Below are 14,588 nucleotides of genomic sequence, written 5' to 3' on the forward strand. Positions count from 1 at the left end.
AATCGAATGGAATCAAATGGGATCGAATGGAATGTAATGGAAAAGAATGGAATCAACCCGAGTAGAACGGAATGGAATGGAATGGAATGGATTGGAATGGAATGGAATGGAATGGAATGGAATGTAACCGAGTAGAACGGAATGGAATGTAATTGAATGGAATGTAACCGAGTTGAATGGAACGGAATGGAATGGAATGGAATGGAATGGAATGGAATGGAATGGAATGGAATTGAGTGCAATGCAATGCAATGGAATGCAATGGAATGGAAAGGAATGGAATGGAATGGAATGGAATCTACCCGAGTAGAACGGAATGGAATGGAATTGAATGGAATGTAACCGAGTAGAACGGAACGGAATGGAATGGAATGGAATGGAATGGAATGCAATGGAATGGAATGGAATGGAATGGAATGGAATGGAATGGAATGGAATGGACACCAGTAGAATGGAATGGAATGGAATGGAATGGAAAGGAATGGAATGGAATGGAATGGAATGGAATGGAATCTACCCGAGTAGAACGGAATGGAACGGAATGGAATGGAATGGAATGGACAGGAGCAGAACGGAATGGAATGCAATGGAATGGAATGGAATGTACCCGAGCAGAACGGAATGGAATGAAATGGAAATGGAAAGGGAATGGAAATGGAACGGGAATGGAAATGGAACGGGAACTGAAATGGAACGGGAATGGTAACGGAACGGGAATGGAAATGGAACGGGAATGGAAAAGGAACGGGAATGGAAATGGATCGGGAATGGAAATGGAACGGGAATGGTAATGGAACTGGAATGGAAATGGAACGGGAATGGAAAAGAAACGGGAATGGAAATGGAACGGGAATGGAAATGGAATGGGAATGGAAATGGAATGGAATGGAATGGAATGGAATGTACCGGAGTGGAGTGGAGTGGAGTGGAGTGGAGTAGAGTGCACTGGAACGGAATGGAATGGAATGGAATGGAATGGAACGGAACGGAATGTACCCGAGAAGCACGGAATGGAATGGAATGGAATGGAATGGAATGTACCGGAGTGGAGTGGAGTGGAATGGAGTGGAGTGGAGTGGAGTGGAGTGGAATGGAATGGAATGGAATGGAATGCAATGGAATGAAATGGAATGGAAAGGAATGGAATGGAAGGGAATGGAATGGAATGGAATGGAATGGACACCAGTAGAATGGAATGGAATGGAATGGAATGGAATGGAATGGAATGGAATGGAATGGAATTCAATGGAATGGAATGGAATGGAATGGAATGGATTTCAATGGAATGGAATGGAATGGAAAGGAATTCAATGGAATGGAATGGAATGGAATGGAATTCTATGGAATGGAATGGAGTGGAATCGAATGGAATCGAATGGAATCGAATGGAATGGAATGGAATAGAATTGAATCAACCCGAGTAGAACGGAACGGAACGCAACGGAACGGAACGGAACGGAACGGGACGGAACGGAACGGAATGGAATGGAATGGAACGGAATTCCATGGAATGGAATGGAATGGAATGGAATTCAATTGAATCGAATGGAATGGAATGGATTGGAATGGAATGGAATAGAATGGAATCAACCCGAGTAGAACGGAACGGAACACAACGGAACGGAACGGAACGCAACGGAACGGAACGGAACGGAACGGAATGGAACGGAATGGAACGGAATTCAATGGAATGGAATGGAATGGAATGGAATTCTATGGAATGGAATGGAATGGAATGGAATGGAATTCCATGGAATGGAATGGAATGGAATGGAATTCTATGGAATGGAATGGAATGGAATGGAATGGAATTCCATGGAATGGAATGGAATGGAATGGAATTCCATGGAATGGAATGGAATGGAATGGAATTCCATGGAATGGAATGGAATGGAATGGAATTCCATGGAATGGAATGGAATGGAATGGAATTCAATGGAATGGAATGGAATGGAATGGAATGGAATGGAATGGAATTCCATGGAATGGAATGGGATGGAATGGAATGGAATGGAATTCTATTGAATGGAATGGAGTGGAATCGAATGGAATCGAATGGAATCGAATGGAATCGAATGGGATCGAATGGACTGGAATGGAATAGAATGGAATCAACCCGAGTAGAACGGAGCGGAACGCAACGGAACGGAACGGAACGGAACGGAACGGAACGGAATGGAATGGAGTGGAATGGAACGGAATTCAATGGAATGGAATGGAACGGAATGGAATTCAATGGAATGGAATGGAATGGAATGGAATGGAATGGAACGGAATTCTATGGAATGGAATGGAATGGAATGGAATGGAATGGAATGGAATGGAATGGAATGGAATTCAATGGAATGGAAAGAATGGAATGGAATGGAATGGAATTCAATGGAATGGAATGGAATGGAATGGAACGGAATGGAATTCAATGGAATGGAATGGAATGGCAACGAATGGAATCGAATGCAATCGAATGGAATCGATTGGAATCGAATGGAATCGAATGGAATGGAATGGAATAGAATGTAATCAACCTGAGTAGAACGGAACGGCACGCAACGGAACGGAACGGAACGGAACGGGACGGAACAGAAGGGTATGGAATGGAATGGAACGGAATTCAATGGAATGGAATGGAATGGAATGGAATTCAATGGAATGGGATGGAATGGAATGGAATGGAATGGAATGGAATGGAATTGAATGGAATAGAATGGAATCAACCCGAGTAGAACGGAACGGAACGCAACGGAACGGAACGGAACGCAACGGAACGGAACGGAACGGAACGGAACGGAATGGAATGGAAAGGAACGGAATTCAATGGAATGGAATGGGATGGAATGGAATTCAATGGAATGGAATGGAATGGAATGGAATGGAATGGAATGGAATGGAATGGAAAGGAATTCAAATGGAATGGAATGGAATGGAATTCTATGGAATGGAATGGAGTGGAATCGAATGGAATCGAATGGAATCGAATGGAATCGAATGGGATCGAATGGAATGGAATGGAATAGAATGGAATCAACCCGAGTAAAACGGAGCGGAACGCAACGGAACGGAACGGAACGGAACGGAACGGAAAGGAATGGAATGGAATGGAATGGAACGGAATTCAAAGGAATGGAATGGAACAGAATGGAATTCAATGGAAAGGAATGGAATGGAATGGAATTGAATTCAATGGAATGGAATGGAATGGAATGGAATGGAATGGAATGGAATGGAATGGAACGGAATTCTATGGAATGGAATGGAATGGAATTCAATGGAATGGAATGGAATGGAATGGAATGGAACGGAATTCAATGGAATGGAATGGAATGGAATGGAATTCAATGGAATGGAATGGAATTCAATGGAATGGAATGGAATGGAATGGAATGGAATGGAATGGAATGGAATGGAATGGAATGGAATGGAATTCAATGGAATGGAATGGAATGGAATGGGATGGAATGGAATTCAATGGAATGGAATGGAGTGGAATCGAATGGAATCGAATGGAATCGAATGAGATCGAATGGAATGGAATGGAATAGAATGGAATCAACCCGAGTAGAACGGAATGGAATGGAATGGAATGGAATGGAATGGAATGGAATGGAATGGAATGGAATGGAATTCAATGGAATGGAATGGAATGGAATGGAATGGAATGGAATGGAATGGAATCAACCCGAGTAGAACGGAACGGCACGCAACGGAACGGAACGGAACGGAACGGGACGGAACGGAACGGAATGGAATATAATGCAACGGAATTCAATGGAATGGAATGGAATGGAATGGAATTCAATGGAATCGAATGGAATCGAATGGAATCGATTGGAATCGAATGGAATCGAATAGAATGGAATGGAATAGAATTTAATCAACCCGAGTAGAACGGAACGGAACGCAACGGAACGGAACGGAACGGGACGGAACGGAACGGAATGGAATGGAATGGAACGGAATTCAATTGAATGGAATGGAATGGAATGGAATTCAATGGAATGGAATGGAATGGAATGGAATGGAATTCCATGGAATGGAATGGAATGGAATGGAATGGAATGGAATGGAATTCAATGGAATGGAATGGGGTGGAATGGAATGGAATAGAATGGAATGGAATAGAGTGGAATCAACCCGAGTAGAACGGAATGGAATGGAATGGAATGGAATGGAATGGAATGGAATGGAATGGAATGGAATGTAACAAAGTAGAACGGAATGGAATGGAATGGAATGGAATGGAATGGAATGGAATGGAATGGAATGTACCCGAGTAGAACGGAATGGAATGGAATGGAATGGATTGGAATGGAATGGAATGGAATTTAATGGAATGTAACCGAGTAGAACGGAATGGAATGTAATTGAATGGAATGTAACCGAGTTGAACGGAACGGAATGGAATGGAATGGAATGGAATGGAATGGAATGGAATTGAGTGCAATGCAATGCAATGGAATGCAATGGAATGGAAAGGAATGGAATGGAATGGAATGGAATCTACCCGAGTAGAACGGAATGGAATGGAATTGAATGGAATGTAACCGAGTAGAACGGAACGGAATGGAATGGAATGGAATGGAATGGAATGGAATGCAATGGAATGGAATGGAATGGAATGGAACGGAATGGAATGGAATGGACACCAGTAGAATGGAATGGAATGGAATGGAATGGAATGGAATGGAATGGAATGGATTGGAATGGAATCTACCCGAGTAGAACGGAATGGAACGGAATGGAATGGAATGGAATGGACAGGAGCAGAACGGAATGGAATGCAAAGGAATGGAATGGAATGTACCCGAGCAGAACGGAATGGAATGAAATGGAAATGGAAAGGGAATGGAAATGGAACGGGAATGGAAATGGAACGGGAACGGAAATGGAACGGGAATGGAAATGGAACGGGAACGGAAACGGAACGAGAACGGAAATGGAACGGGAACGGAAACGGAACGGGAACGGAAATGGAACGGGAATGGTAACGGAACGGGAATGGAAATGGAACGGGAATGGAAAAGGAACGGGAATGGAAATGGATCGGGAATGGAAATGGAACGGGAATAGTAATGGAACTGGAATGGAAATGGAACGGGAAGGGAAAAGAAACGGGAATGGAAATGGAACGGGAATGGAAATGGAATGGGAATGGAAATGGAATGGAATGGAATGGAATGGAATGGAATGGAATGGAATGTACCGGAGTGGAGTGGAGTGGAGTGGAGTGGAGTAGAGTGCACTGGAACGGAATGGAATGGAATGGAATGGAATGGAACGGAACGGAATGTACCCTAGAAGCACGGAATGGAATGGAATGGAATGGAATGGAATGGAATGGAATGGAATGTACCGGAGTGGAGTGGAGTGGAATGGAGTGGAGTGGAGTGGAGTGGAGTGGAATGGAATGGAATGGAACGGAATGGAATGGAATGGAATGCAATGGAATGCAATGGAATGGAAAGGAATGGAATGGAATGGAATGGAATGGAATGGAATGGAATGGAATGGAATGGAATGGAATGGACACCAGTAGAATGGAATGGAATGGAATGGAATGGAATGGAATGGAATGGAATGGAATGGAATTCAATGGAATGGAATGGAATGGAATGGAATTCTATGGAATGGAATGGAATGGAATGGAATTCAATGGAATGGAATGGAATGGAATGGAATTCTATGGAATGGAATGGAGTGGAATCGAATGGAATCGAATGGAATCGAATGGAATGGAATGGAATAGAATGGAATCAACCCGAGTAGAACGGAACGGAACGCAACGGAACGGAACGGAACGGAACGGGACGGAACGGAACGGAATGGAATGGAATGGAACGGAATTCCATGGAATGGAATGGAATGGAATGGAATTCAATGGAATGGAATGGAATGGAATGGAATGGAATGGAATTCAATGGAATGGAATGGAATGGAATGGAATGGAATGGAATGGAATGGAATGGAATTCAATGGAATGGAATGGTATTCAATGGAATGGAATGGAATGGAATGGAATGGAATGGAATGGAATGGAATGGAATTCAATGGAATGGAATGGAATGGAATGGAATGGAATGGAATTCAATGGAATGGAATGGAGTGGAATCGAATGGAATCGAATGGAATCGAATGAGATCGAATGGAATGGAATGGAATAGAATGGAATCAACCCGAGTAGAACGGAATGGAATGGAATGGAATGGAATTCAATGGAATGGAATGGAATGGAATGGAATGGAATGGAATGGAATCAACCCGAGTAGAACGGAACGGCACGCAACGGAACGGAACGGAACGGAACGGGACGGAACGGACGGAATGGAATATAATGCAACGGAATTCAATGGAATGGAATGGAATGGAATGGAATTCAATGGAATCGAATGGAATCGAATGGAGTCGATTGGAATCGAATGGAATCGAATAGAATGGAATGGAATAGAATTTAATCAACCCGAGTAGAACGGAACGGAACGCAACGGAACGGAACGGAACGGAACGGAACGGGACGGAACGGAACGGAATGGAATGGAATGGAACGGAATTCAATTGAATGGAATGGAATGGAATGGAATTCAATGGAATGGAATGGAATGGAATGGAATGGAATGGAATGGAATGGAATGGACACCAGTAGAATGGAATGGAATGGAATGGAATGGAATGGAATGGAATGGAATGGAATGGAATGGAATGGAATGGAATGGAATGGAATGGAATCTACCCGAGTAGAACGGAATGGAACGGAATGGAATGGAATGGAATGGACAGGAGCAGAACGGAATGGAATGCAATGGAATGGAATGGAATGTACCCGAGCAGAACGGAATGGAATGAAATGGAAATGGAAAGGGAATGGAAATGGAACGGGAATGGAAATGGAACGGGAACGGAAATGGAACGGGAATGGAAATGGAACGGGAACGGAAACGGAACGAGAACGGAAATGGAACGGGAACGGAAACGGAACGGGAACGGAAATGGAACGGGAATGGTAATGGAACGGGAATGGAAATGGAACGGGAATGGAAATGGAACGGGAATGGAAATGGATCGGGAATGGAAATGGAACGGGAATGGTAATGGAACTGGAATGGAAATGGAACGGGAATGGAAAAGAAACGGGAATGGAAATGGAACGGGAATGGAAATGGAATGGGAATGGAAATGGAATGGAATGGAATGGAATGGAATGTACCAGAGTGGAGTGGAGTGGAGTGGAGTGGAGTAGAGTGCACTGGAACGGAATGGAATGGAATGGAATGGAATGGAATGGAATGGAACGGAACGGAATGTACCCGAGAAGCACGGAATGGAATGGAATGGAATGGAATGGAATGGAATGGAATGTACCGGAGTGGAGTGGAGTGGAGTGGAGTGGAGTAGAGTGCACTGGAACGGAATGGAATGGAATGGAATGGAATGGAACGGAACGGAATGTACCCGAGAAGCACGGAATGGAATGGAATGGAATGGAATGGAATGGAATGGAATGGAATGGAATGGAATGTACCGGAGTGGAGTGGAGTGGAATGGAGTGGAGTGGAGTGGAGTGGAGTGGAATGGAATGGAATGGAACGGAATGGAATGGAATGGAATGCAATGGAATGCAATGGAATGGAAAGGAATGGAATGCAATGGAATGGAATGGAATGGAATGGAATGGACACCAGTAGAATGGAATGGAATGGAATGGAATGGAATGGAATGGAATGGAATGGAATGGAATTCAATGGAATGGAATGGAATGGAATGGAATTCTATGGAATGGAATGGAGTGGAATCGAATGGAATCGAATGGAATCGAATGGAATGGAATGGAATAGAATGGAATCAACCCGAGTAGAACGGAACGGAACGCAACGGAACGGAACGGAACGGAACGGGACGGAACGGAACGGAATGGAATGGAATGGAACGGAATTCCATGGAATGGAATGGAATGGAATGGAATTCAATGGAATGGAATGGAATGGAATGGAATGGAATGGAATTCAATGGAATGGAATGGAATGTACCGGAGTGGAGTGGAGTGGAGTGGAGTGGAGTAGAGTGCACTGGAACGGAATGGAATGGAATGGAATGGAATGGAACGGAACGGAATGTACCCGAGAAGCACGGAATGGAATGGAATGGAATGGAATGGAATGTACCGGAGTGGAGTGGAGTGGAATGGAGTGGAGTGGAGTGGAGTGGAGTGGAATGGAATGGAATGGAATGGAATGCAATGGAATGAAATGGAATGGAAAGGAATGGAATGGAAGGGAATGGAATGGAATGGAATGGAATGGACACCAGTAGAATGGAATGGAATGGAATGGAATGGAATGGAATGGAATGGAATGGAATGGAATTCAATGGAATGGAATGGAATGGAATGGAATGGATTTCAATGGAATGGAATGGAATGGAAAGGAATTCAATGGAATGGAATGGAATGGAATGGAATTCTATGGAATGGAATGGAGTGGAATCGAATGGAATCGAATGGAATCGAATGGAATGGAATGGAATAGAATTGAATCAACCCGAGTAGAACGGAACGGAACGCAACGGAACGGAACGGAACGGAATGGGACGGAACGGAACGGAATGGAATGGAATGGAACGGAATTCCATGGAATGGAATGGAATGGAATGGAATTCAATTGAATCGAATGGAATGGAATGGATTGGAATGGAATGGAATAGAATGGAATCAACCCGAGTAGAACGGAACGGAACACAACGGAACGGAACGGAACGCAACGGAACGGAACGGAACGGAACGGAATGGAACGGAATGGAACGGAATTCAATGGAATGGAATGGAATGGAATGGAATTCTATGGAATGGAATGGAATGGAATGGAATGGAATTCCATGGAATGGAATGGAATGGAATGGAATTCTATGGAATGGAATGGAATGGAATGGAATGGAATTCCATGGAATGGAATGGAATGGAATGGAATTCCATGGAATAGAATGGAATGGAATGGAATTCCATGGAATGGAATGGAATGGAATGGAATTCAATGGAATGGAATGGAATGGAATGGAATGGAATGGAATGGAATTCCATGGAATGGAATGGGATGGAATGGAATGGAATGGAATTCTATTGAATGGAATGGAGTGGAATCGAATGGAATCGAATGGAATCGAATGGAATCGAATGGGATCGAATGGACTGGAATGGAATAGAATGGAATCAACCCGAGTAGAACGGAGCGGAACGCAACGGAAAGGAACGGAACGGAACGGAACGGAACGGAATGGAATGGAGTGGAATGGAACGGAATTCAATGGAATGGAATGGAACGGAATGGAATTCAATGGAATGGAATGGAATGGAATGGAATGGAATGGAACGGAATTCTATGGAATGGAATGGAATGGAATGGAATGGAATGGAATGGAATGGAATGGAATGGAATTCAATGGAATGGAAAGAATGGAATGGAATGGAATGGAATTCAATGGAATGGAATGGAATGGAATGGAACGGAATGGAATTCAATGGAATGGAATGGAATGGCAACGAATGGAATCGAATGCAATCGAATGGAATCGATTGGAATCGAATGGAATCGAATGGAATGGAATGGAATAGAATGTAATCAACCTGAGTAGAACGGAACGGCACGCAACGGAACGGAACGGAACGGAACGGGACGGAACAGAAGGGTATGGAATGGAATGGAACGGAATTCAATGGAATGGAATGGAATGGAATGGAATTCAATGGAATGGGATGGAATGGAATGGAATGGAATGGAATGGAATTGAATGGAATAGAATGGAATCAACCCGAGTAGAACGGAACGGAACGCAACGGAACGGAACGGAACGCAACGGAACGGAACGGAACGGAACGGAACGGAATGGAATGGAAAGGAACGGAATTCAATGGAATGGAATGGGATGGAATGGAATTCAATGGAATGGAATGGAATGGAATGGAATGGAATGGAATGGAATGGAATGGAATGGAATTCAAATGGAATGGAATGGAATGGAATTCTATGGAATGGAATGGAGTGGAATCGAATGGAATCGAATGGAATCGAATGGAATCGAATGGGATCGAATGGAATGGAATGGAATAGAATGGAATCAACCCGAGTAAAACGGAGCGGAACGCAACGGAACGGAACGGAACGGAACGGAACGGAAAGGAATGGAATGGAATGGAATGGAACGGAATTCAAAGGAATGGAATGGAACAGAATGGAATTCAATGGAAAGGAATGGAATGGAATGGAATTGAATTCAATGGAATGGAATGGAATGGAATGGAATGGAATGGAATGGAATGGAATGGAACGGAATTCTATGGAATGGAATGGAATGGAATTCAATGGAATGGAATGGAATGGAATGGAATGGAACGGAATTCAATGGAATGGAATGGAATGGAATGGAATTCAATGGAATGGAATGGAATTCAATGGAATGGAATGGAATGGAATGGAATGGAATGGAATGGAATGGAATGGAATGGAATGGAATTCAATGGAATGGAATGGAATGGAATGGGATGGAATGGAATTCAATGGAATGGAATGGAGTGGAATCGAATGGAATCGAATGGAATCGAATGAGATCGAATGGAATGGAATGGAATAGAATGGAATCAACCCGAGTAGAACGGAATGGAATGGAATGGAATGGAATGGAATGGAATGGAATGGAATGGAATGGAATTCAATGGAATGGAATGGAATGGAATGGAATGGAATGGAATGGAATGGAATGGAATCAACCCGAGTAGAACGGAACGGCACGCAACGGAACGGAACGGAACGGAACGGGACGGAACGGAACGGAATGGAATATAATGCAACGGAATTCAATGGAATGGAATGGAATGGAATGGAATTCAATGGAATCGAATGGAATCGAATGGAATCGATTGGAATCGAATGGAATCGAATAGAATGGAATGGAATAGAATTTAATCAACCCGAGTAGAACGGAACGGAACGCAACGGAACGGAACGGAACGGGACGGAACGGAACGGAATGGAATGGAATGGAACGGAATTCAATTGAATGGAATGGAATGGAATGGAATTCAATGGAATGGAATGGAATGGAATGGAATGGAATTCCATGGAATGGAATGGAATGGAATGGAATGGAATGGAATGGAATTCAATGGAATGGAATGGGGTGGAATGGAATGGAATAGAATGGAATGGAATAGAGTGGAATCAACCCGAGTAGAACGGAATGGAATGGAATGGAATGGAATGGAATGGAATGGAATGGAATGGAATGGAATGGAATGTAACAAAGTAGAACGGAATGGAATGGAATGGAATGGAATGGAATGGAATGGAATGGAATGGAATGTACCCGAGTAGAACGGAATGGAATGGAATGGATTGGAATGGAATGGAATGGAATTTAATGGAATGTAACCGAGTAGAACGGAATGGAATGTAATTGAATGGAATGTAACCGAGTTGAACGGAACGGAATGGAATGGAATGGAATGGAATGGAATGGAATGGAATTGAGTGCAATGCAATGCAATGGAATGCAATGGAATGGAAAGGAATGGAATGGAATGGAATGGAATCTACCCGAGTAGAACGGAATGGAATGGAATTGAATGGAATGTAACCGAGTAGAACGGAACGGAATGGAATGGAATGGAATGGAATGGAATGGAATGCAATGGAATGGAATGGAATGGAATGGAATGGAATGGAATGGAATGGAATGGAATGGACACCAGTAGAATGGAATGGAATGGAATGGAATGGAATGGAATGGAATGGAATGGAATGGAATGGAATCTACCCGAGTAGAACGGAATGGAACGGAATGGAATGGAATGGAATGGACAGGAGCAGAACGGAATGGAATGCAAAGGAATGGAATGGAATGTACCCGAGCAGAACGGAATGGAATGAAATGGAAATGGAAAGGGAATGGAAATGGAACGGGAATGGAAATGGAACGGGAACGGAAATGGAACGGGAATGGAAATGGAACGGGAACGGAAACGGAACGAGAACGGAAATGGAACGGGAACGGAAACGGAACGGGAACGGAAATGGAACGGGAATGGTAACGGAACGGGAATGGAAATGGAACGGGAATGGAAAAGGAACGGGAATGGAAATGGATCGGGAATGGAAATGGAACGGGAATAGTAATGGAACTGGAATGGAAATGGAACGGGAATGGAAAAGAAACGGGAATGGAAATGGAACGGGAATGGAAATGGAATGGGAATGGAAATGGAATGGAATGGAATGGAATGGAATGGAATGGAATGGAATGTACCGGAGTGGAGTGGAGTGGAGTGGAGTGGAGTAGAGTGCACTGGAACGGAATGGAATGGAATGGAATGGAATGGAACGGAACGGAATGTACCCTAGAAGCACGGAATGGAATGGAATGGAATGGAATGGAATGGAATGGAATGGAATGTACCGGAGTGGAGTGGAGTGGAATGGAGTGGAGTGGAGTGGAGTGGAGTGGAATGGAATGGAATGGAACGGAATGGAATGGAATGGAATGCAATGGAATGCAATGGAATGGAAAGGAATGGAATGGAATGGAATGGAATGGAATGGAATGGAATGGAATGGAATGGAATGGACACCAGTAGAATGGAATGGAATGGAATGGAATGGAATGGAATGGAATGGAATGGAATGGAATGGAATGGAATTCAATGGAATGGAATGGAATGGAATGGAATTCTATGGAATGGAATGGAATGGAATGGAATTCAATGGAATGGAATGGAATGGAATGGAATTCTATGGAATGGAATGGAGTGGAATCGAATGGAATCGAATGGAATCGAATGGAATGGAATGGAATAGAATGGAATCAACCCGAGTAGAACGGAACGGAACGCAACGGAACGGAACGGAACGGAACGGGACGGAACGGAACGGAATGGAATGGAATGGAACGGAATTCCATGGAATGGAATGGAATGGAATGGAATTCAATGGAATGGAATGGAATGGAATGGAATGGAATGGAATTCAATGGAATGGAATGGAATGGAATGGAATGGAATGGAATGGAATGGAATGGAATTCAATGGAATGGAATGGTATTCAATGGAATGGAATGGAATGGAATGGAATGGAATGGAATGGAATGGAATGGAATTCAATGGAATGGAATGGAATGGAATGGAATGGAATGGAATTCAATGGAATGGAATGGAGTGGAATCGAATGGAATCGAATGGAATCGAATGAGATCGAATGGAATGGAATGGAATAGAATGGAATCAACCCGAGTAGAACGGAATGGAATGGAATGGAATGGAATTCAATGGAATGGAATGGAATGGAATGGAATGGAATGGAATGGAATCAACCCGAGTAGAACGGAACGGCACGCAACGGAACGGAACGGAACGGAACGGGACGGAACGGACGGAATGGAATATAATGCAACGGAATTCAATGGAATGGAATGGAATGGAATGGAATTCAATGGAATCGAATGGAATCGAATGGAGTCGATTGGAATCGAATGGAATCGAATAGAATGGAATGGAATAGAATTTAATCAACCCGAGTAGAACGGAACGGAACGCAACGGAACGGAACGGAACGGAACGGAACGGGACGGAACGGAACGGAATGGAATGGAATGGAACGGAATTCAATTGAATGGAATGGAATGGAATGGAATTCAATGGAATGGAATGGAATGGAATGGAATGGAATGGAATGGAATGGAATGGAATGGACACCAGTAGAATGGAATGGAATGGAATGGAATGGAATGGAATGGAATGGAATGGAATGGAATGGAATGGAATGGAATGGAATGGAATCTACCCGAGTAGAACGGAATGGAACGGAATGGAATGGAATGGAATGGACAGGAGCAGAACGGAATGGAATGCAATGGAATGGAATGGAATGTACCCGAGCAGAACGGAATGGAATGAAATGGAAATGGAAAGGGAATGGAAATGGAACGGGAATGGAAATGGAACGGGAACGGAAATGGAACGGGAATGGAAATGGAACGGGAACGGAAACGGAACGAGAACGGAAATGGAACGGGAACGGAAACGGAACGGGAACGGAAATGGAACGGGAATGGTAATGGAACGGGAATGGAAATGGAACGGGAATGGAAATGGAACGGGAATGGAAATGGATCGGGAATGGAAATGGAACGGGAATGGTAATGGAACTGGAATGGAAATGGAACGGGAATGGAAAAGAAACGGGAATGGAAATGGAACGGGAATGGAAATGGAATGGGAATGGAAATGGAATGGAATGGAATGGAATGGAATGTACCAGAGTGGAGTGGAGTGGAGTGGAGTGGAGTAGAGTGCACTGGAACGGAATGGAATGGAATGGAATGGAATGGAATGGAACGGAACGGAATGTACCCGAGAAGCACGGAATGGAATGGAATGGAATGGAATGGAATGGAATGGAATGTACCGGAGTGGAGTGGAGTGGAGTGGAGTGGAGTAGAGTGCACTGGAACGGAATGGAATGGAATGGAATGGAATGGAACGGAACGGAATGTACCCGAGAAGCACGGAATGGAATGGAATGGAATGGAATGGAATGGAATGGAATGGAATGGAATGT

This window comes from Gorilla gorilla, chromosome 12 (genome assembly GCF_029281585.2).
Source record: "Gorilla gorilla gorilla isolate KB3781 chromosome 12, NHGRI_mGorGor1-v2.1_pri, whole genome shotgun sequence".
NCBI classification, from domain to species: Eukaryota; Metazoa; Chordata; class Mammalia; order Primates; family Hominidae; genus Gorilla; species Gorilla gorilla.